The sequence below is a fragment of the Mauremys reevesii genome, linkage group 15, assembly GCF_016161935.1.
Source record: "Mauremys reevesii isolate NIE-2019 linkage group 15, ASM1616193v1, whole genome shotgun sequence".
Taxonomy (NCBI): Eukaryota; Metazoa; Chordata; order Testudines; family Geoemydidae; genus Mauremys; species Mauremys reevesii.
This window is the reverse complement of record NC_052637.1, coordinates 5,898,022-5,921,145: the sequence shown is the minus strand read 5'-3', so window position 1 is coordinate 5,921,145 and position 23,124 is coordinate 5,898,022. Positions and strand designations below refer to the sequence as shown.

Below are 23,124 nucleotides of genomic sequence, written 5' to 3'. Positions count from 1 at the left end.
TCTATTGCTCACCAAACTGTGACAAATTTCTGTTACCAATTTATGCCTCATGTCAGGTGATCAAACTGACACTGCAGGACGTTGCAGGAGGATAGAGAAAATACACCATATAACCAAATTTTAAAGCTTCATTAAAATGATAAAACAACAATGGAGAGTGTTGGGAATGCTCCCACATCACTCAAGAAAGATATAAATGCCCCATACTTACACATATCCAGACTGGCCACGTCTGTATATAACATTCAGAAAAGGGGAATAGGTGGACGGGAGATTATCCTGTATACAGCTTGTTCAGAATTTCCAACATGCTTTCGCTCTTGGGAAGGCTGTTCTTTTACACCCTGGAATCTCCTGCGGTGTCTCTTTCAGAGATTCTAGTCCAGGTCAGCTACCTGTGGCTTCTCCAGTGTCACCAAGCCACACCAGCACGGCATCCGTCACAAAGTCAGACTGTTGGATCTCACCAAACAGTTAAGCTTTGCAAATGTAATCTCAGTTCTGTAACTTGTACTGCCTTTGGTTTGCTTGACCTTGAGCATAAAACAACTTTCTCTTTTTATCTCTGGGCGAAGCTGAGTTTTAAATTAACCCGTTTCTAGACAAATTGCTCACACTGTGTCAGAGGCTTTTCTTTGGTGATTAAAAGCTCCTCTGAGATATATGATCCTATCTAGATTAAAGGTACCTTTTAATGGGCATTGTTTAGATGGATCTTCACGCGTATAAAGATTCCAATTCTCTAAATACCTGCAGGTTTTAGAACCATAATGTACGTACATATAATATGCTGGGGTACCCTTAGGGGGTGAGGTGGAATGTTTAGACTGTCCCTTACCCACACGGAAAAGAAGGGGGGGGGGAGAGAAGATGGGTTCACACGCTCCTAGACCCGGTTACAGTTTTGGCTTCCAGCATACCAATAGAACAAGAAACAAAAGTACCCCTACCAAAAAGAAAAGCCAGCCCTGGGGCTGCTCTAAGTCCCAGTAATTGTTCAGCACGGCCCACGGACTTGTGGAGTTAATGGAATTATTCATTAGCCGTGTCTGAACCTAGGTACCTTAACCAGAAAGCTTTTACCCACACACACCTTCCTATTTGTGGGTTCCTTTACCGTTAGGGGCCCAAGGTCCCAACCCGCACTTCGGGGGCGTTAATCCTCAAACCCAGGAGGTAACGCACTTACCACGCCCGGAGTGGCCACGTCTGGCAGGTGGACTCCTCTTCTGGTACTGTCTTGCCTCCGTGTCGTTTGGAGTTCTCTATGGAGGGGGCGTAGCCGTCCCGGCCGATTGCGGCGACCCGGAGCTCGAGCAAACCAATAGCTCAAGGTGGCCACTCTCCTGAGCCGTCCTCGGCCGCCGGTCAGCGCCCCCAACAGGGAGAGAAGTCCCGGCGTGGAGTCGCCATTTGTTAGCCAAAAGGGCTCGTTTCCCCCTGGAGCTTACCTAATTACACCAAGGAGGCACGGAGACAGGAAGACGAGTACCACACCCTTTATTGATCGGTCAGCTGAGCGGGTGTTCCTCTCGGCTAGTGCCAGAGAAAGAGACACACCTTTCATGGCCAAACGGCCTACCTTTATAGCCAGTAACAAACAACTTAGCCTACGTTTGTCTACATCATTTGGTTGGCCTATAAACCCTGTGGATAATTGGGTACGCAGGATACATATATCATTTTGTGGGGGCTACAAGAGACATACAGCTGTTGAGGATACATTTGTCATTCTGAAGGGGACACAAGATACATCCGTTGACCCTTTGTACTAGATACTTTGGATGCATACATGTGAACGCAGCTGCATACACTTGGGGAGCCAACATATACTTGGGGAGCCAAACAAAACTGATAAGCGAAATAGCTGACTTAGGTAGATACACGGCCTTCAGTCTAATGAGTTCTGTAAGCTTTCCAACACAGTTTGGACAAGCATAACATAACTTTGGTTTACTCAGGCCTAATACGGAAAGGCTTCATTAGCACTATGATTTTTCCAACAGGTGTTCTTCAGATGGGCTACAGAAAAATTCAAACTTAAATCTAAAGTCCTAAGAAAATGAAAGCTCAATGTAACTTTTGCATGGATTTGTTAAAAAGTGAGGAGGAAAATAAACTTCTTTCTGATCCACAGGTTTACAGAATTAGGGGAATCAAAACTAGCTGTTATTAAGATTCTGTGGTTTTCAATCTGGGGTGTTTCTGCAGACTCATTTTTTTAAATTGAAACACATGTAAAATGTTAAATAAAGGGCTCTGTCTTCATACAGATTGTCTTTGAAAATGTTTATTCCTGTACAAAACATAATATAACTTTCACTAGTGTTTATTAAAAAGTGGGGGAAGAAGCAGCCTTCTTATCTCTGATCCCCTGGCTCACAGACGCTGTTTTTGCTAACAGGGGCTTTGCTCCAGCTTCAAATTGTCCTCACTAAAAAATGACCAATGTTTGTTACTAAGGGCTTATGGTTTTAACCTTATTAAAGCACCCATGTAAAAGTGCTAGAGGTGGGAAAGATGCTTGGGGTCTGGTTTTTTAGATAAGAATAAGGCAGTTAAAAGGGGGAGGGGGCAGTGAGGGAGGGGAGGGAGATGGTCCTTATTTAAAAATCTTGGAACTATAGGATTGGTTCAGAAAAAATGTATTCTATGATGCAGCTGTAGAACAGCATCTGATTGGTCTGACCCAAAGGTGGGGATAACTAGCCCAAGGGGTTGAGAGCCTTGGGAGCTCCCTCTTTCCCCAGGAACAGCTGCAAGGGTAAGATATCTCTCTGACTCAACCACGTGCTGTCTTTGCCCTTTGCAAAGGGACTTTCTTTTTCCTTTTCTTGCCCTGTTCTCTCTTTTAACCTATCTTTATATGTTTCTCTTTTATTTAATGTTTTTAAATGCTCTTTTCTTAACCTACCCTTATATTTAATATTTTAAATGTTTCTTTGGCTTGTGCCACAGGTCAGACTAGATGATCTAATGGTCCCCTCTGACCTTAGTCTATGAATATTGGGAAGTGGGCTAATGTAAACATAACTGATCAATGGACCAGGGCTATGAAAGTCAGACAACCATGGCACTGTCACTGCATCCCACTCACTTGCCATCTGGCTTGTTATTTCTCCTGTTCCCCAGACCCAGCTACGATGACGGGCAAGGTTCCCTTGTTCTCCCCCGGCTCCACAGTGAGCTCCGCTCGGCCCAGCTACGTCGCTCTCTGCCTCGCTCTACAGGTTTACAGGCTGGTGTCAGGTAGGAGCTCCGGCCTCCTCGCTGGGTTTGCTGCTGTTGCTATTGCTGGTCATCACTGTCCATCTCACATCACCGCCTTGTCTTGTAAACCACATCTGCTCAACCTGCCCACAACCAACAACATGGAGACATCACAGGCTACACCTGGGTCCCCACTGACCATAGTTACTATCTATACACCATCTTGTCAGGCCTAGACAGTACATCCACCCTACTGCTTTGGCTGATTTCTGGCAGCTTCTAAAACACAGAACACAGTGAGCACCACTACAGGGCTCGCAAACTATTTAAAAGGACACTACCCAGTTCCTATACACTGCACTGACCGATCATATACGTCACAAATCAGGTTCTTCAGCCAAGAAGGAGTCCTGAATCCTAGACTCTCCAATTTAGATGTAACAACCCACAAGTCATTCATGCTGCACTAGGCACATCTGACAAGGGCTCAGAGCTAGACCTCATCTCACAGTGAGGAGGTGAGGATATTTGCTGGCTTCTTCCTTCTGTGCCCTCAGTGAAACCCTGAGAGTGACCCACTTCATCCCAGGGCTGGCTCCATAGTTACTTGGGCATTTTGGTTCCCTCCTGCTGTGGTTTCCATCTTGTTAATTTAACCAGCTTTCTCTGTCTCTCCTGATGTTGAGTCTCTGCACTGAGACCCCCACATTCTGTGCAGTTCCACAGTGACCAGTTCTGTTTCCTGCACTTTTCTATCTGCTTCCTTCTCCCTCTCCATTATCTGACCTCTGACTTTACCTTTAAAGCCATTGTCAGCATAGTGATGGTCTGTTTTCATATCTTTACAGCTTGTCAGCCTTTACACCACCCCTACTACAGATGAGGAGGCCCCTGGGCTGGAGCAGCATGGAAAGGCCTTGGTGTATCAGAGACCCAGGACCCCAGCACCATTATCCCCAGGGTGCCTATGAGAAGTTAGAGCTTTATTCAGAGATAGTAGGGACAGTGTATAAGATTCACATGTGAACTCTGTGTGACAGATACTGCAGCCACATGCGGCATTTTGGGGACTATCAAATTCACTTTATGAATGTTCTGTTTATTTGTGTACCCCCTTTATAAATGGTATCTGTACACATAATATGTATCTTTATGGGCTCGGGATTGTAATCTATGCCATGGGGGAGGGTTACCCCATCTCCTTCAGAATTTGCCAACCATGGGGGGTAATTACTTGTGGGACAGGTAACAGCTCCAGAGAAGTACCACCCCTAGGGAGAGTTGCATAAACTGGGTTAGACCAGGTCCCAGAAGCCCAAGAGAACAAAGATTTTTGGTATAAAAGCTGGATTTGAACTGTCCAGAGGCCCGAGATCTTGGGCTGCAAAGTGACAGGACCTGTTAACCAAGAGGACAAACCCTTAGAGAAAGGTTGGAAAGACTTTGGAACCTACCAAAGAGTCCCAAGTGTCAGATGAGAATCCTTTGGGATAAGTGTAACATGTGTTTAGACCTTTGATTGATTTATGGTAAGTTTTCTCTGTCAGGCTTTTGTCTTTAAATGGTCTCACTTCTAAAGCAGGGCGCTCTCTTACTGTGTGTCTTACTGCTGAATTAATGTTACCCCAGCCCCCGTGCCAATTAAATTTCCTTTTTCCATTGTACATTTCACAGCACAATTCACAGTGGCTGGATCTGACCACCCAGTCACTGCCTCCCTTGGGGGGGAAGCCATCCTACCCTGCCACCTCTCCCCCAGGATGAGTGCTGAGAACATGGAGGTGAGATGGTTCCGATCCCAGTTCTCTCCAGCTGTGCACCTGTACCGTGGTGGGCAGGATCAGTATGGAGAGCAGATGCTGGAATATCGAGGAAGAACTGAGCTCTTGAAAGACAACATCACCAATGGGAGAGTTTCCCTGAGAATACGCGATATCCGACCCTCCGATGATGGGCCGTATGTGTGTTTTTTTCAGTCCAGTGTCTCCTATGAAAATGCTGTATTGCAACTGCAGGTGGAAGGTCAGTAACTTCTGATGATGATGTAATGTCTTCAATGGGGTAATAAGTGTAGTCACAGGGTTAATTGTGAGATGACACTATTTTTCTCATTATAGTGAGGCAGGTACTGTGCTCTGGATAAGGTTGATTCTAGTTTGCTGTTTAATATTCGTTTTTCCTAAAAGCAGCAAAGAGTCCTGTGGCACCTTATAGACTAACAGACGTATTGGAGCATGAGCTTTCATGAGTGAATACCCACTTCATCGGATGTGCAATGCAGATGAACAATGACTCTGATCTGCCCCAAACTGATGCCACCAACTGGGATTGATCTCAGCTTGTGTCTGGCCCCTTCAGGGTAACAGTGATTGATACACAAGGACCTGTAGCCCAGAGCCTGCTCTAAGAGTGGAAGAATTGAGGAATTTCCCGCCCCCAGCACACGTAGAGGCAGGAGGCCTGACCCTTGAAGGTGCTGTCAGAGAGACCAGCAAGGGGACAGAGATGCAGCTAATTCTGTAACCATGACATGAGGTTTAGGTCAGATGTAGCGAACTCCTGGTCTCCATTCAAACACTGAGCCTGCTGCACACAAACCACCCCTGACTTGCAAAATGTTATCATCTCGTCTCCGTTGCCCTGAGGATTCCTTGTGGGACGTTGCCTTCACTTACCCCTCATCAAGCCTTGGTGATCACTGGCATATCTGACACCAGACAATGCCCATGGCAAGGAGTCTGTGCCCTGCTACTGACACAACCTGCACAACTCAGCACTGAAATGAAGCATGATTGATCCCTCAAGGTACACCTGCTCTTCTCTGCATATCTCAGTGACAGTTCTGCCAATAGGCTCCAAATAATCCCCTCCACTAGTCATTACAGCTACACCGAGCACAGTGCATGCAGCTTTAGTGCATGCAGCCAATTCCCAGTGGTTATTACCATCTCCAAAGGGGCAGAGTTAAGGTTGTTTGGGTTTTTACCTTCACTGTGGATTTCCTGGTTTTAGAGGTCTGAGTTTTGCTGAAAAAGGCATTCTGGAAGGGTAGGAGATAATACAGAGTTAAGGTTGCCTGGAGGTACCTAAGTTTTTTGTCAGTGAATAGACATGAGGAAGGATTACAGGAAGGGGGCATTGTTTGTGTTGTGTTCCACAGATTTGAATTGCAGCATGTATCTGCCTGCAGTGCAGCTGCATTCCCTGTGTTCAGTGTAGCTGTACTGACCAGTGGAGAGAATAGTGAGGACAGGGTCTCAGAGCTGTCACTGTGCCATGGAAGGGCAGGAGATAATATCACCAGGCAGCCTGAACTCTGTGCTAACAAAGGTTTTGTCAGGGAATTTTCTGGGTGGTTTTTTTTTAACAGAAGGGGAAACATTTGTTGTAGGAGCTAGTGGCCATTTAGGTGATTGTAGTTCTCACTTAGGTTTGCAGTTGCTACACTACTGGGCCTAGGTAATAACCAAACGCATAGTATGGTGCTTTTCCATTAGAAGACCTGAAAGAGCTTCACATGATTATCCCCATTTTACAGATGGGAAACTGAGGCACAAAGCAGAGAAGTGAGTTGCCCAAGGTCACCCAGCAGGTCAGTGGCAGAGCGAGGAATAGTCCCAGTCCTGGGAACTCTGTTAGGCCACTCAGTTGCTCCGTGGTTGCTCACTGCCCCCCGACCCTGTACCTTCTGTGACAGTGCGGTGGGGATAATGGTCGTGCTCTGCAATGTTTGTAGTGGGTAGCTGGTAACAGGGCTGGTGAGAGAAATCTCATCCCAGGTCCCTGCCCCAACACCTGGACAGTTTTATTACCCAGTGGCTACTTTAAGCATTTGAGAGGAGACTGGTGTGTCTGTCTCCTTCTCCACCATCCCCCACAGCATGTAGCTCCCCTCTGCCCTGCGTTTCTGGGTGCCCACATCACCGGCAGCAGCTTACTGATGGGCCCCACACTCCATCGGTTATGTAGCCTGAGCTGCACACTGAGCTGGGCTCCTCACCCCAACTACCAGACCTAGTGGAGTGTGCTTTTGGACGTCTCAAGGGGAGATGGCGAAGCTTACTCACTCGCTCGGATCTCAGCGAAACCAATATCCCCATTGTTATTGCAGCTTGCTGCGTGCTCCACAATCTCTGTGAGAGCAAGGGGGAGACCTTTATGACAGGATGGGAGGTTGAGGCAAATCGCCTGGCTGCTGATTACACTCAGCCAGACACCCGTGCGATTAGAAGAGCCCAGCGGGAAGCGCTGTGCATACGGGAGGCTTTGAAAGCTAGGTTCCTCAGCGAGCAGGGTAAGCTAGTCTATAAGATGCCACAGGATTCTTTGCTGCTTTTACAGAACCAGACTAACACGGCTACCCCTCTGATATGTGACTGTTCAGTTTCTTTACAGAGAAGCTGAACCTGCCCCTGCTTCAGTTACTGCTGACTTTCTTCTGAGGCTACATACCCCGTTCACCACATTTCCCCCCTTCCAACACACATTTAAAAATATGGAATATGGAAAAAGTTAATGGAATATTGTTAATTAACAACGTTTTCTTTAGTAATGAATTCGCGTTAAAGGGTTGAAACAGGGACGCAGACTGTGGTGGGCAGTGATGTACGGACCGCTTCTACACTCGAGGAATGACAGGCTCTTGCTCCTAGAGCGGTCTGCACTGCCGGACTGGTTGTTTCAACGGAGCCTGCCACCCCTCCTTTTCGGGACTCTGTGTGCGGGGGCTATGTGGCCTTGTGGCGGGGGAGGACGGGGGGGAGGACATGTACAGGTGGGTGTGAAGGAAGGGGTGAGGGGTGCAGGCTCGGGGCTGGGGGTGGGGGCGTAGGGCGGGGTGAGGGGTGTGTGGGAAGGGGGAGGAGGGGGCGGGGGAGGATGGCTCTGGCTGGGGCTGAGGGTTTGGGGCATTGGAGAGGCTCAGGGCTATGGTGGAAGGGCAGGGTAAGGGCAGCCTGTCTTGCCATTTGTGTATGGCAGGCACTAGGACCCTGGGGCACCAGACAGCATTTCTGCGGGGAGCAGCTCTACTGTCAGGCAGGTACGCAGCGCGGCGGGGCGGGGGAAGACCCGTGGGGGTCAGAGCCCGATCCAGGCAGGGCTGGGGGAGAGACCCAGCTCCAAATATAGCTGGAGCAGGGCACCTGCCGCCTATGCACAGAACATGAAAAACACCTCCCAGACTGACCAGGGTGCCTAGTGACTGCACTGTGTGTGTGACCTGCTGTAGATCCTGCCCCCGTGTCTGTATCCAGGTAATGGTGACCGTCCTATGCAATTACCAAATCCCTCCCCCCCTTCACACAAAGTCTTCTGTAAAGAAACATGACGGAAACAGTAATGAACAGCAAACTATTTTTAATAATCAACTACACTGTGAGGGAATGAAACTGGGATTTGGGCTTGGGTGATCCAGGAAGGGAAGGACTTCTCAAAAGTTAGCGAATGAGAGCTTTTTGGTACTTGAGCACTCTGCTGGGGTGGAGTGACAGTTTTCACGGCCCCTGGCGCACCTCCTTCTTGTTATTTTGGGTGAGGGGGGTATTGGACTTTGTGGCAGGGGAGGGCAGTTGAAGATACAGTGCAGGGGGGCTCTGTCGTCCTCCTGCCTGCGGTCCTGGAGAACATCCACAAGGCGCCTGAGCGTGTCCGTTTGCTCCCTCATTAGTCCAAGCAGCGTTTGAGTCACCTGCTGGTCCTCCAGATGCCATCTGTCCTCCCGTTCGCTGTGTGAGCGCTGCTGCTGAGAGGTTCTCCTCCACTGGCTCTGCTGGGCCGCCTCGGCTCGGGAGCAGCCCACAAGTTCTGCGAACATCTCGTCCCGTGTCTTTTTCTTGTGCCACCTAATCTGCGCCAGCCTCTGTGAGGGGCATGCTGGAGCACGTCGAGATACAGGTGCAGCTGTGTGATGGGAAAAAGGGATTCACTTCCTTATAAAGATACATTTCTGCAAAGAGGAAACATAGTCTAGTCAGTCTCTGTGAACAAGACCATGCACAGCACTCACTCAGGAAAGTTCAAATTTTCGAATTCGCTTTCATTGCCTGGGGATTGCACTGCAGACCAGACAAGCGGGGCAGGACAGCAGAATCATGAGGCAGCCAGGCATGGTAAGCCAAAAACTTTTGGCTGCTTAAAAGTCAATGTATACCACTGTCCTCTTGCTACAGGCAATCCTGAAAGCATAAACTCTGCCCCTGTTGCACCCCCTCATATCTGTTCCCTGGGAAAGATCCCTGTATGCTGCCACTCTGCAGCCTCCACCACGTGGCTGTAAAGTGACGCTCATTGTTATGCAAAGGAACAGTGAAGCACTCCCAATACTAATAGTACACAAATTACTGTAATTAAATGCAGGAGTCTCCGAGCGAGATCACCCTGAGGAGGGTCACTGAGGCAGATAGAGAGCGCATGCTGCGTGAAAGCCAGCACAAACCGGGGGCCTATGCGGCCATGCTCGTGGAGGCAATGCTCCCGGAGTACCTGATGATAGCCTGGCGCGGAAAAGTGTGCTACCACGGAGCACCCAATAAGGCAGATCTCCCCAGGAACCTCATGCAGAGGCTTTTCGATTACCTGCAGGAGAGCTTCTCGGAAATCTCCCAAGAGGATTTCTGTTCCATCCCCATATATATTGACCTTCTTTTCGCATAATTAATATTCCTGTTCTGTTAGAAATAAATGTTTACATGTTTAAAGCACTTACCGACTGATCCTTCCCCTGATTCAGGGTCCGGGGTAACGGCTGGGGAGGGTTGGTAGGGGATCTCAGTGAGGGTGATGAAGAGATCCTGGCTGTCGGGGAAATCAGCGTTGTAAGCGCTGTCGACTGCCTCATCCTCCTCATCTTCCCCGTCCGCGAACATCTCCGAGGAACAGTCCATCGACAGTATCCCATCCTCAGATTCCACGCACACTGGTGGGGCAGTGGTGGCAGACCCACCGAGAATGGCATGCAGTGCCTCGTAGAACCGGCATGTCTGGGGCTGGGTTCCAGAGCGTCCGTTTGCCGCTCTGATTTTTTGGTAGCCTTGTCTTGACTTTCACGCGGCACTGTGTTGTATCCCGGCTGTAGCCTCTGTCTGTCATGGCTTTGGAGACCTTCTCGTAGGTCTTTGCATTCCGTTTGTTGGAGCGCAGCTCCGAAAGCACAAACTCCTTGCCCCACACACCGATCAGATCCAAGACTTCCTGGTCAGTCCATGCTGGGGCCCTCTTTCTATTCTGAGATTGCATGGACACCTCTGCTGGAGAGCTCTGCATCGCTGCCAGTGCTGCAGAGCTCGCCACACACAGGAAATGAGATTCAAACTGGCCAGACAGGAAAAGGAATTCAAATTTCCACGGGGCTTTTCCTGTGTGGCTGGTCAGAGCATCCAAGCTTGGACTGCTGTCCAGAGTGTCAACAGAGTGGTGCACTGTGGGATAGCTCCCGGAGCTACTAAGGTCGATTTGCATCCACACCTAGCCTAATTCGGCATAGCCATGTAGAATTTAGCGCTACTCCCCTCGTCGGGGAGGAGTACAGAAGTCGAACTAAAGAGCCCTCTATGTCGATTTAAATAGCTTCGTGGTGTGGACGGGTGCACGGTTAATTCGAATTAATGCTGCTAAATTCGAATTAAAGTCCTAGTGTGGACCAGGCCTAAAAGGCAATTCTTCCCCTCTCGCAAGCACAGAGTCTGAGACAGAAATAGTTTCTTTAATAAAAGTAACCAAGCAGTAATCTGAGAGAACAGCACAAGCAATATTCATGAACACAAAAGATTAAGATCATTCAGATTAAGTTCATTTTATTTCAGTTTAGCTCATCAGTAAAAGTGTGGCCTGGTACAGAAGGCAATACCTTTACCCTGCATTTCTTTGTTATCTAATGTCTGTATTTGGTGGGTGTGAGTGTGGGTGTGTTTCCTGTCTCTCAGTGAAGTCCAGTTTTCTGCTGCCAACTTCTGTGCTCTGGAAGGGTACAAGGCACAGCCGAGGCAACTTGAACTCCCCAGTAACAAAGTTTTTTGGTAGTGAATTAATTTAACATTTGTCTATATCAGGGGCGGGCAAACTTTTTGGCCTGAGGACTGTATCGGGTTTCAAAAATTGAATGGAGGGCTGGTTAGGGGAGGCTGTGCCCCCGCCAACATTCTGACCCCTCCCTGCTTCTCGTCCCCTGACTGCCTCCCCGGGACTCCTGCCCAATCTAAATTCCCCTGTTCCCTGATGGCCCCCCTGGAACCCCTGCCCTATCCACCCTCCAACTCAGTCCCTTGATCGCCTCTAGACCTCCTGCCCCAACATCTCCCCGCCGCCCAATCTACCCCCCCTTCCTGATGGCCCCCCGGGATCCCTGACCCATCTAACCCCCTTGTTACCTGTCCTTTTACTGCCCTGTCCCCTGACCACCCCCAAACTCCCCTGCCCTCCATCCAACCCTCCTCCCTCGCTCCCTTCCCCCTTACAGAGCTGCCTGGAGCACCGGTGGCTGGCAGCGTGGCTGCACCAGGACAGGCAGCCGCTCCGCCCAGCTGGAGCCAGCCACGCACCGCGCAGCACAGAGCCCCGGGTCAGGCCAGGCTCTGCAGTGGCGCTGCCCCAGGAGCTCACAGCGCCACCGCCCAGAGCATTGCACCGGTGGTGCAGTGAGCTGAGGCTGTGGGGGAGGGAGAACAGCGGGGGAGGGGCTGGTGGCGAGCCTGCCGGGCAGGAGGGTCCCGGGGGCCGCAGTTTGCGATCCTCTGGTCTATACATACCACATGCACTGGTTACAATGAAGTAGTGCAAAACCCTATATGGACACTCTTAAATGGTTTGGAAATGGCTTATATTAATGTAGCTTGAGTCGATTCCTTCTTGATATGAAAGTGTCCACACAGGGTTTGCACTGGTTTAAAAAAAAAAACTTTAACAAAACTGGAGCAAGTTTGTGCATAGAACAGCCCTGACATTAAGATTAATTCTATCAAATTGGAATCTGATTAGATTAATGGACCAGCTGCACTTGTGGACTCACATTCAATTCTCAGTTTAATAGGAAATGGCTTTTGATAACTGTGTAATAAAACGTTTGGCTCATTACTGGGCACTGTAGGATTGTCACAAGTTCATTTATTTCTTCTGTAGGTTTGGGCTCTGCTCCTGTCATCTCTGTGGAGGGACATCAGGACGGAGGGATCCGGGTGGTGTGTCGATCAGCCGGATGGTACCCAGAGCCCAAGGCTCAGTGGAGAGATCTCCAGGGGCAGGTCTTACCATCAGCCTCTGAAAAAATATCCCCAGAGGCCAATGGCCTGTTTCAAGCAGAGATTGCCACTGTTCTAACTGAAGAGTCCAACCAGAAAGTGTCCTGCTGTGTCAGGAACCCCCGACTCAACCAGGAGAGAGAGAGTCAGCGATTACCATAGCAGGTCAGTGCCCGTCTGTGCCGCACATGGATAGATTGAGATGCTGCAGACATGAGCAGAGAGTGTTTATCATTGTGTCTCCTGTTTATTGGCCTAAACCTTCAATGTGCTGAGCACGTCTTGTAAAGTCCTGAACAACCTCAGTTCTCTTTGGATATGTCTACACTGCAGTTCAAAACCCGCTGGTGACCCAGGCCAGTTGGCTCAGGCTAAGGGCCTGTTAAATTGTGGTATAGGTCTCTGAGCTTGTGCTGGACCCTGCTACATGCACTAAAAATTCCACGCTGTGCTATGATCTAACCCACTTTAATACAGGAACAGATCAAAGTGCACCAGGGAACTTTTAGTGCAGTGCAGCAGGGTGCACACAGCCAGTTACTGCGCAGCTGGCCAGTGCACAGTAGATTTACACCCCAGCCTGCCGCACACTAACTGTGCCTATAGATGAGCCACCGTAGAGCAAGGTGGGTGAGTTGTGCCTGCTGCCTTAGGGAGACACCTCCCCCTCTGTTCTGGGGTTCTTGTGTATTCAGATTCTGGATTCTAAGAAATAAAGTCATGATGCACTGCAGCCTTCCAGCAGGAGTATTTATGCTTATATCTTACTCTGTGTGTGTGTGTGCGCTCACACTGTGAACTTCACAATTCTCTGTGGGGGTGGGGGAGGGAATTCTCCTTTGTTCTCAATGAGAGTTGTGGGTCTAAATATTTGTGAAAATCTGGGTAATAAAGTCACATTTCCTGACTATCACAAGAGAGCCCTGAATATGGCCTGAGCGTTGCTACTTAGATTACACCTGAAAATACCAGCAGTAAAAGTTCAGGCCCCAAATATGCAGAAACAAAACCTTACCTAAGAGCACCTTAATTTTTAGAAAAAAAGGTTGTGATTTTATGTGTTATCTACCAAATAATTTGGTTACTATCGAATGAATATTTCATCACTACAATAGTAAGAACGCTGTATTTGTCTGAGGTCTCATAGTGCTGCACTGCTGGTTAGTCTATGCTATGCCCAGCATTACCTGACTGTTCACAGCACACACAGAGAGTTAGAAACAAAACATAAATTCTGTTCCTGAAAGGCTGCAATGTCACACTGCTTTATTTCTAAAAATCCAGAAGTCTAACATGCCACAGCCAAATACAGAGAGAGACAAAGCAGACTGCTCCCTAAGGCAGCGAGGCAGAACCAACCCCCCCCCACCCCCCCGGCTCTAGGCAGGCTCTTGGCAGACTGACTGCAGAGGACCCAGATGCACGCTCCCTACAGAGCCCCTTAGCCTGCAAGCAGGACCAGGAATCCCCTCAGGATTTCAAGTGCCATCTTGTAATTTTTACATGGTTTTCAATATGCTGCACTAATCACTTAGCAAGAACCCTCTAGACAGCCATTGCTCCAAGGCCCAGGAAAGAGGATGCTGGGGGAATTTTTACTCTGAATCTTCAAGCTCAGTTTTGTTTTTATTAAAATCCTGCATTAACATATTTTGGGCCAGATTCCTTCATGTGGCTGAACCCCAGTGAGCACAGGGGTGTCAGGAGGCTTCTCACAACTCTCTGATTCTGAGGGCCAGTCTGCACTGGCTTCAGCCTTGGGATCACTTAGAGCAGCCTAGGGAGTGCCTGAACTTACACCAGTGGGGGATGGTGTAGCATAATGGAGCTGCACTTTACCCTCTCCCCTCCCTCAACACACCCCCTCCCATTAATTAGCCATGTTCAGTAACCAGGCAAAAGCTTGGGTTTTGATTGACTTAATAATAAAGCACAAAGCAGCCACATCTCCCTGTGTATTACCCTGTGAGACTCTTAACTAGTCACAGCATCACCACTGTCACAGGGTCCTGCCTTCATTCTGTGCGTGTTTGCTCCCAAGTCAATGGCACTTTCTCTTGCAGAGCTGTTTTTCCCGAGGGTCAATCCCTGGATGGTGGCTCTGGGTGTGATCCTGTCTCTCCTGGCTGTTCTCATTGGCCTGGCCAGTTACTGCTTCTGGAGGCAGCACAGAGCGAAAGGTGAAGTAACAAAAGGGGGGAATTTGGTGAGAGAGAGAAACAAAACCAAAAGTAAAGATACAGGGATTAAGGGGCTTTGATTCTGTGTTTGGAGGAGTTTCAGGCAATGGAAGCTGGGCTGAGGGTGAAGAGGAAGCTGAATAAATTATGATAATGTTTGAAGCAAGAAGTGTCAAGTGGTTTCACCCATTCAGATCTCACTCAGGAATCCCAATCAAATGTGATTCTGAACTGTTCCCTGGGGATCAGCCTGGCTCAGTTTGAAACACCTTGTGAGGCTCAGGTTGCTGGGCTTGGAGCGCCGACATACGTAACTTGGCTGCTCACAGGAAAACCAGACTGCAAAGCCGGGCAGGGGAACTTATGGCCCAATTCTGCCCTTCAGTCTGTGCATGAACCCCCCACCTCCCATCTCCCCATGCAGGTGAGTAGGAGCTGTGGATGGGCAGAATAGTGGCTGTGCAAATGGAAAAGTTAGCAGTTATCTTATCTACACTAAGGGCTTGGCTACACTGCTCACGTTACAGCACGGCCGCAGTAGATGTGCAGTTGAACGAGCATCTGATGGTGTGGCTAATGTGATTAGGTCCTATGATGGTGTCCCTTGTATAGATATGTGGACAGAGTTGGCAATGGGCTTTGTTGCAAGGATAGGTTCCTGGGTTAGTGGTTTTTGTTGTGTGGTGTGTAGTTGCTGGTGAGTATTTGCTTCAGGTTGGGGGGCTGTCTGTAAGCAAGGACTGGTCTGTCTCCCAAGATCTGCGAGAGTGAGGGATCATGCTTCAGGATAGGTTGTAGATCCTTGATGATGCACTGGAGAGGTTTTAGTTGGGGACTATAGGTGACGGCTAGTGGTGTTCTGTTACTTTCTTTGTTGGGCCTGTCCTGTAGTAGGTGACTTCTGGGTACTCTTCTGGCTCTGTCAACCTGTTTCTTCATTTCACCAGGTGGGTATTGTAGTTGTAAGAACATTTGATAGAGATCCTGTAGGTGTGTGTCTCTGTCTGAGGGATTGGAGCAAATGTGGTTGTATCTTAGAGCTTGGCTGTAGACAATGGATCGTGTGATGTGGTCTGGATGGAAGCTGGAGGCATGTAGGTAAGTATAGCGGCCAGTAGGTTTCCGGTATAGGCTGGTGTTTATGTGACCATCGCTTATTTGCACTGTAGTGTCCAGGAAGTGGATCTTTTGTGTGGCTTGGTCAAGGCAGAGGTTGATGGTGGGGTGGAAATTGTTGAAATCCTGGTGGAATTCCTCAAGGGCCTCCTTCCCCTGAGTCCAGATGATGAGGACGTCATCAAACTAGATGTCAGTAAACTAGAGATTGCTGGGCAGGGGAGACATTTGGAATGAAGCCAAAGGGAGGCTGGGATTCAATGTAAAGATCGTCACAGCTGGGGATTTCCTCCCTCTGCACACCCCTGGGGGCTGGGGCGGGGGGAGGGCACGATGGAGGAGCGATGTCAAGGTTCCCTGCATCCCAGGTCACTTTCCCTGCCTGGGCTGCGTAAGGGGAGGGCAGAAGAGCAACAGCTCCTGATGTCTCGCCTCTGTGAGTTTGCTCTGCTCCCCTGCCAGCCGGGAGCAGTTTCTCATATTACATAAACGTAGCCAGAAAAACTCGCTCTTCTTACGGAATGTGTGTGTTGCCATGGAGCTATACACCGGTGTAACAAAAGTGGTTTAAATGGCCATTTTACCTTGTACTAGTGTAACTTTCCCATGCAGACAAGCCCTGCGTTGCTGCGGGGGTTGATTTGGCATCCAGAGCACCCAAGATCAGGAGGATACAGGGCAGAGCTTAAAGTTGCCTGAGCCCTCACATGCTCCTGGGCTGCAGGGTCTGAGCACAAAATCTCACCCTGAGAGTTTAGGTCACGGAGCATAAGTATGTGGCAAATCTTTAACAAGAGGGTAGCACATTTTGTTGATTACATAGGCCCAGTAGTAATCCTGGCTGGGCTCCTCCCCATCTCCATCCCCCTTCAACTGGGTCCCTCTTCTCCCTACTCTGGCCACAACCTTATCAAGCTTGGTGAAAAGCAGAAAACTGGAAAAATTAATTTCCACTAAAATCAGGCTTTTCTGATTGTTACCCAGATCAATAGAGTTCAGACCAGAGCAGGGATGAGAATGGCCTGGCTGGACTCCAGAGGTGAGGAGAGCTGGGTGTCTGACTGACACTGGGGCAAGAAGTGCAGCTGGGGAGGGGATGACTGGAGTGTAATGAGGGGCCTGCTGACCCTAACTCTAACCTCACCCACAGCTTAAACCCTAACCCTGAGGTCACTGCCTCATCCTGTATCTTGAGGGATCAAATGGTGATTTTAGTGGAAATCCGGCTTTTACAGTTCTCCGGTTTTCACCAAAATCAGGAAGTTTCTGCCCACTGAGGCCTAGAACATGCCCTGAAACGCTGGAGCTGATGGGACGTGGTTTTCAAAAGTTCTCCCAGTACAGATGGACAGAAACGCCACCGAGTTCCGTGTGGGGCCTCCCTTCACTCAGCCAGAAGGGAAAGGAGATGGCCATTTACTCAGTGTTTTACCTGCACTAGGCCTTGTGTCCCCAGTATAATGCTCGCAATGGGAATAGCTAGGCAGAGCCTCTGTGTGTGTGTTCTACTTTCTACCAGTAGAAAAATGACTCCAATGAGCTTGCAATAATTGAGTTAAATCTTCTACCTTGTAACACATCTCTCCTGCTATTCACTTGCATCCTGCAGAGAAAGGTGAGTCCCTTTGTTCATTGCAATGGGTAAGGGAGGGGGAATCTCAAACTTTACAAGTTCTGTAGACCCCCCCAGGGCAGGTATTCAGAGCTCTCACTATGAACTGAGAGTCAGTTTGGTTTGTGTGGCATTGGATCTTGTTGAATAGCCTCCTTTTTCTTTTATCGTATGTTTACTCGTTTCTCTTTGCTTTGCTTTTAGAGAAACTGCAGGGTGAACTCAGTAAGTTGCCTTTTATTCCTAATATAAACCTTGCTACAAAGTTGTATCGTATTTGGAGTGTCTGTGGTCAGGGGAGGTCTCATCTCTGTCTGTGTTTGGTTTCAGAGTGGAGAAGAGCCCTACTAAATGCGGGTAAATAAATTTGTGGTTTTGCTAATAGATAGTTATCATACAGAAATATATTTTCTCTTATCATAAACTTTGTTAGAGATTGTTTTCTATTCAGCAAGTCTGTGTTCAGGGTAGTTCTCATCTCTCTGTATTTGCTTGATTTCAGGTTGGGAAAAAGCCCGACAATATGCAGGTAACTGTGCTGTAAGCTCCGCTGAAATGAGATCTGTCAAAACCCCACCAGCCCCTGAGAGCTCTCTGCTCCTTTGCTTTGGAAAAATGCTGAGTAATTTCCCCTCCGCTTCACCTTCCCAGTATGGTATCTGGGTCGTGCCTGATAGACATTATCTCACCTAACCTTAATAGGCATTAAACTGCTCAAATCTCCCCTCCCAACAGCAGGGTTTCCATGCTCATACAGGCCTTTAACCTGCAATTTCCTTCTACAAAACTCTGAAGGGCTAAGAGCTGTTCAGTGTCTCCATGGATTGGGCTGAGGCAGGCCCTCTCCCCGGTGCAGAGGCAGATGTTTTTATAACCAGACTCTGAAACTCACGGACACAAGTAAAACAAACTGTGCCCACACAGCAGCTTTCCTGTCTCTCAGCTGTGGCTGAGCTGTGTTTTACATTCACACCCAGGCTGCTGCCTGACCTCTGTGTGCACTGGTGCATGCTGGGGGAGACTGGGCAGCACCCGCAGAGGTTAGCAAGCCCAGGGGACATGCACACACATAACAGCACCAGTAACCCAGGGGTCAATGAATTCTGGGGTATCCTACCACACAGAGCTGGGAGGGAGGGGGGCGCTCTGGCCACCATCTCCTCAGGGAAGCCAAGGCCTGAACAGGCCGCAGGGACGGTTCCTCCCCAGGGAGAGGTTCCAGCAGGTGTCAGGGCTGAGCCACATTGGCAGGACAGTGGGGGGACTCACACGGCCGTTGTGATGTCTTCGTATCCTCGATACACAGAGCTCCAGCAGCTGGGGTGTAAACCCCACTCGTACCCCCAGCACGAAGGGCGTGGCTGGCACAGTCATTAGATGGAGACACCTGAGCCCCTGGGGCTCTGAGATGGTCTCTGTGACCATTATCCGCTCTGGGAGATGCCCAGGTGCAGCTGCAGAGGGTCTGTGCCGCTAGTATCGTCCATGGGACAAATGGCTCTGGGCAGAGAGTTCAGGCTGGAGCCAAGTCTCCATTTTCAGCCTGATTTGTGGGGGTGAGATAAGGGGCCCAGGGGCTCCTGCCCCTCCCTTACCCTTCCCTCACCCCTGTGAGGGACCCTGGACCCAGCATCTATTCTGACCCCTCACCAACATCCCTCCCTCTCTTCTCACTCCCTTTCTGCTCCCCTGGGCCCTGCCCCTCTACTCCCACTTTGCCTCCCTGGCACATGCCCCTGCCCTCCACCCATCTCTGCCCCACTGGAACAGCCCATCCCTTCTCCCCCTGCCCTCCTGGCATCTGCCCCTCTCCCCCAAACATCCTCTGCACCCTGGAGCCCTCCCATCACTTCACACCCCCGCTATGTCCTGGCATCCACCCCTCCCCTTTCCCTCCTCTGTGCCATGTCTCCCACCCCACCCCTCACCCTCCTCTGCTGTCCTGACTTTCGCCCATGTTACTGCCCTCAGCCCTCCTGGCACCTGCCCCTCTCCCCACCCTCTCTGACCCCCGGCACCCGCCCCTTCCCTCGTCCCCTGTGCCCACTTCCCTCGTCCTCTAACCCCACTCTGACCCCCAGGCACCGGCCTCTCCCCAGGCCCCTCTCCAAACACCTCCCTCTGCCCACCTGCCCTGCCTCTCACCCCTCTCTGCCCCCTGGTGCTTGTCCATCCCCTCCTCTGCCCTCCCTGTGCCTGCCCTTCTGCTCAACCCCCTCAATCCCCTGGCACCTGCCCTTCCCTTTACCAGCTGCCCCCTCCTGCTGCCTGCCCCTTCCCTCCTCCTGCCCCCCAACACCGGATACTCCCCTTGTCCCCTTCCTTCCTGATGCCCAGCCCCTCACCACCCTCTGCCCCACTGACCCTGCGCTCCTCTCGCCCCTCTGCCACCCTCACCCATGCCACCTTCTCTTTATTTGTCACCCCTGCCCCTCCCCGCCCCCACTGGCTCCGTGACACCTGCACCTCTCACCACCCTCCAGTCCCCTGGTGCCAGCTCCTCCTCTGCCCCAAGTCCCAGCTCTACCCTGGCCCCATCTGCCTCCCTGGTGCCTGCTGTTTCCTTTGCCTCCTCTGCCTGCCTGGTGCAAGTCCTTTCTCTCGCCCGCCTCGGGGACCCCTGGTCTCAGCCCTTCCCCTCACCTCAGCACTGCCCCACCCCGCCCCTCCCCCGCTCCTAACCTCTGGGCCCCACCCCTCCCTTCAGCCTCCCTCTGCCCCCCTGGTGCCCACATCACCCTGCACACGCCTCTGCCCCCCTAGGGCCTGCCCTTCTCCACACCCCTCTCTCTGCCCCCTTCTGCTCACCTGCTCCCTCACCCCCCATTCCGCCCCTTTGGCACCAATGCCTGTTCATTCGCTCCCCCCCCCCATGGTTCCACCTCCCCCACTCCTCATCATCTCACCCCTGGCAGCTCACCGCCCCTTGATTTCCCCTGCCCCATTGGAGCTCCCCATTCCCTCACCCCTCTGCCCCTGGTGCCTGCCCCTTCCCTTGCTTCCCTGTGCCCCTGGGGTCCATCACCTTCTTCTGTCCTGGTGCCCACCTCCCTCGCTCCCTGCAGCCCCCTGGAACCTGCCCTTGCCTTCACCTCCCTCTGCCCCCTGGTGCCCCTCCCTTTCCTTATCACCCCATAGCCCTTGTGCCTGCCCCGCCTCTATGTCCCTCCCTCCACCCCCTCTGCTCCGGTCACCTCCCGCTCCCCTTTCCTCTCCCCTCCCCCGCTCCGCTGACACCTCACCCCTCCTACTCCTCCTGCCCTTTCCTCTCATTGTCTCCTCACAGGCAGAAGGGCCCTGACTCCACTCACGCCACGCCCCCTCCCCCCACAGTGATTAACGGGGCTGCAGGTTAATTTCCCTTTGATCCCAGTGACCAGCCCCTGCCCCCGGCCCTGACTCTGTGACTCTCTCCCCAGTGGACGTGACTCTGGATCCAGACACGGCAAATCCCTACCTCATCCTGTCTGAGGATCGGAAACGTGTGAGAAATGGAGACAAACGCCAGGATCTGCCCGACAACCCTGAGAGATTTGATTGTTGTGTCTGTGTCCTGGGCGCTGAGGGGTTCACGGGCGGGAGGCGTTACTGGGAGGTGGAGGTGGGAGACAAGACAGGCTGGGAACTGGGGGTTTGTAGGGAATCTGTGAGCAGGAAGGGATGGTTCATAGCCACACCTGGGAATGGATGCTGGGTCGTGCAGCTGAGGGATGGAGGATACAAGGCCTGCACCTACCCCAGGAACCCCCTCCCCGTGAGCGTCAGGCCCAGCCGGGTGGGGATTTTCCTGGACTATGAGGCGGGCGAGGTCTCGTTTTACAATGTGACTGACAGGTCCCATCTCTTCACTTTCACTGGCACCTTCTCCGGGAAGCTCTGCCCTTATTTCTATCCTGGTGTCAATGCTGGGGGTACAAACGCGGCTCCCCTGATAATCTGCCCGGTCCCAGCTCAGGCCGGAGAGAATCTCTGTCCCTGACAGTGACCCCGCGGCACAGACTGGCCCCTCCCAGCCCTGCTGCTCTTCCCGCCCCCAGTGGTGGGGGCCAGTTACTGCAGCAACTGGACTTTCTGTGCTGACCGGACGCTGCCAGTTTCCCTTTTCAACTGGAGGTTCCAGTCGAAAACTGGACACCTGGCAACCCCCAGCCCCCACCTTTCCCGTCCCCTGCCCCAGGGGTAGCAGATGGTGGGGGATGGGGTCATTCACTCCAGTCAGAATTTTCTACCCCTGTGAAATAAGTGTAAATATGAAAGAAAAATATTATTTTAATTTAGAAAATATTATTGTAACAAGGTGTAAATACAAGAATATTTTACTTTACGTTTCAACAGTATTTCAAAAACAAGCATATAAATATATTTGTAGAAATGGAATTATTTACAGTTTTTTTCTTTCCCTCAAATCTATAGTGAAGGTTAACTTCTCTAAATAACGTCATTTGTATTTCAACTGTGGAATTTCAAGAAATCCAAAATATTTATCTTAACAAAATAAACTATTAAATTGTCAGACTGGGTTGTTCAGTTCAATGTACATGTGTCATAAACATCACAACTACACACATGTGCAGCTGCTCTCTCTCTCCCTCTCCCCCTCTCTTTATTGTCTTGACTGGTTCTCTCTGGAAGGCAGGGAAGCTACATCCACCTCCTGCACTACACCTTTGAAAATTAATAGTTGAAAAAATGATAGAATTAATTAAGCAATATATTTAAGTTAACTCACACAAGATTATATAATAATCTTTGAACTTCTGTCAGCATTAATTCATGTGATTTTTAACTTTCTATCTACATATAATTGGTAATCAAGATATGACCCTTCCTTTCTTTTTCTCACATCAATTAACAAAACACAGTCCCCAACCTCAAATGCTCTCTTCCTATAGCTAGAAATCTCTTCTACAATCTGCAGTTTTTAGTTTATTTTTTTTAGACATATTATTTGCAGGCAATGTACTGTCACTGTGCACTATTGATTTCAATGTACTGCCAGGCTCTTCACGTTCTTGGTTATAAGGACACAACAAATGTAGTTTGATAAAGAAACAGAGAAGGGGTTGTGTTCCTTTACTCAGTCATCACAAATTAACTTAATTGTATTAAAGACGCCGGCAGTTAATGACACATAACATGAAATTTGGTGAAGCTTTTTGGCAAACTTTTCTTCTTGGCCATAAATCAGTTGAAAGGGTGATATTTTTGTTGTCATGTGAGGTTTAGAGTACAAAGAATAGAAAGTTTCTCCAGGAAATTCATCTCAATTCCTCTGGGTTCTGTCCACCACCTTCTCTAATGCTCTGTAAAAATAGTGACTGATTGATCTAATTCCTTGAAATTAGCTGTTGAACCTAATTTCTTGAAGATCTAGCTGAGCAGAGTCTGAGGGGAGGCACATCACATGGCAGTGCTAGGACTCCTTTTTGTTTTAAACTTGATGCGTTATGAACATTTTCAATGTAATAATTCAGTTTTGAAGATTTATTCACAATATGCCATTCATGCCAGAGTGCTCTAAGCGTACCTTGATTATTTGAAAATAAATACCCTAAAATTATCTTTTAACGGATTCATTTGTGCTTTTTATCAAAGCTATGTGTTTTTCCTAATTTTTAACACAGGGAAATATTAATCTAAAAATAGATAATTTTTCCCATAAAATTTCCTTCAGAAATCTCTGCGTTCCTTTCCCTAGTTCTCACTGAATTCTGTGTAATTACTGTGTTCTCTTATCCAATCTTACTGTGTTATTACATGGGGAAATATGTTG

General features: G+C 49.7%; 1 protein-coding gene and 1 pseudogene across 1 annotated transcript in view; both read left to right on the top strand.

The window, feature by feature from the left end:
- Positions 1-23,124, top strand: part of LOC120383937 (E3 ubiquitin-protein ligase TRIM39-like) — a 961,691-nt gene that overhangs the window by 772,679 nt on the left and 165,888 nt on the right. The gene's annotated exons all lie outside the window — the stretch shown is intronic.
- Positions 3,135-21,632, top strand: LOC120383990 (annotated as a pseudogene).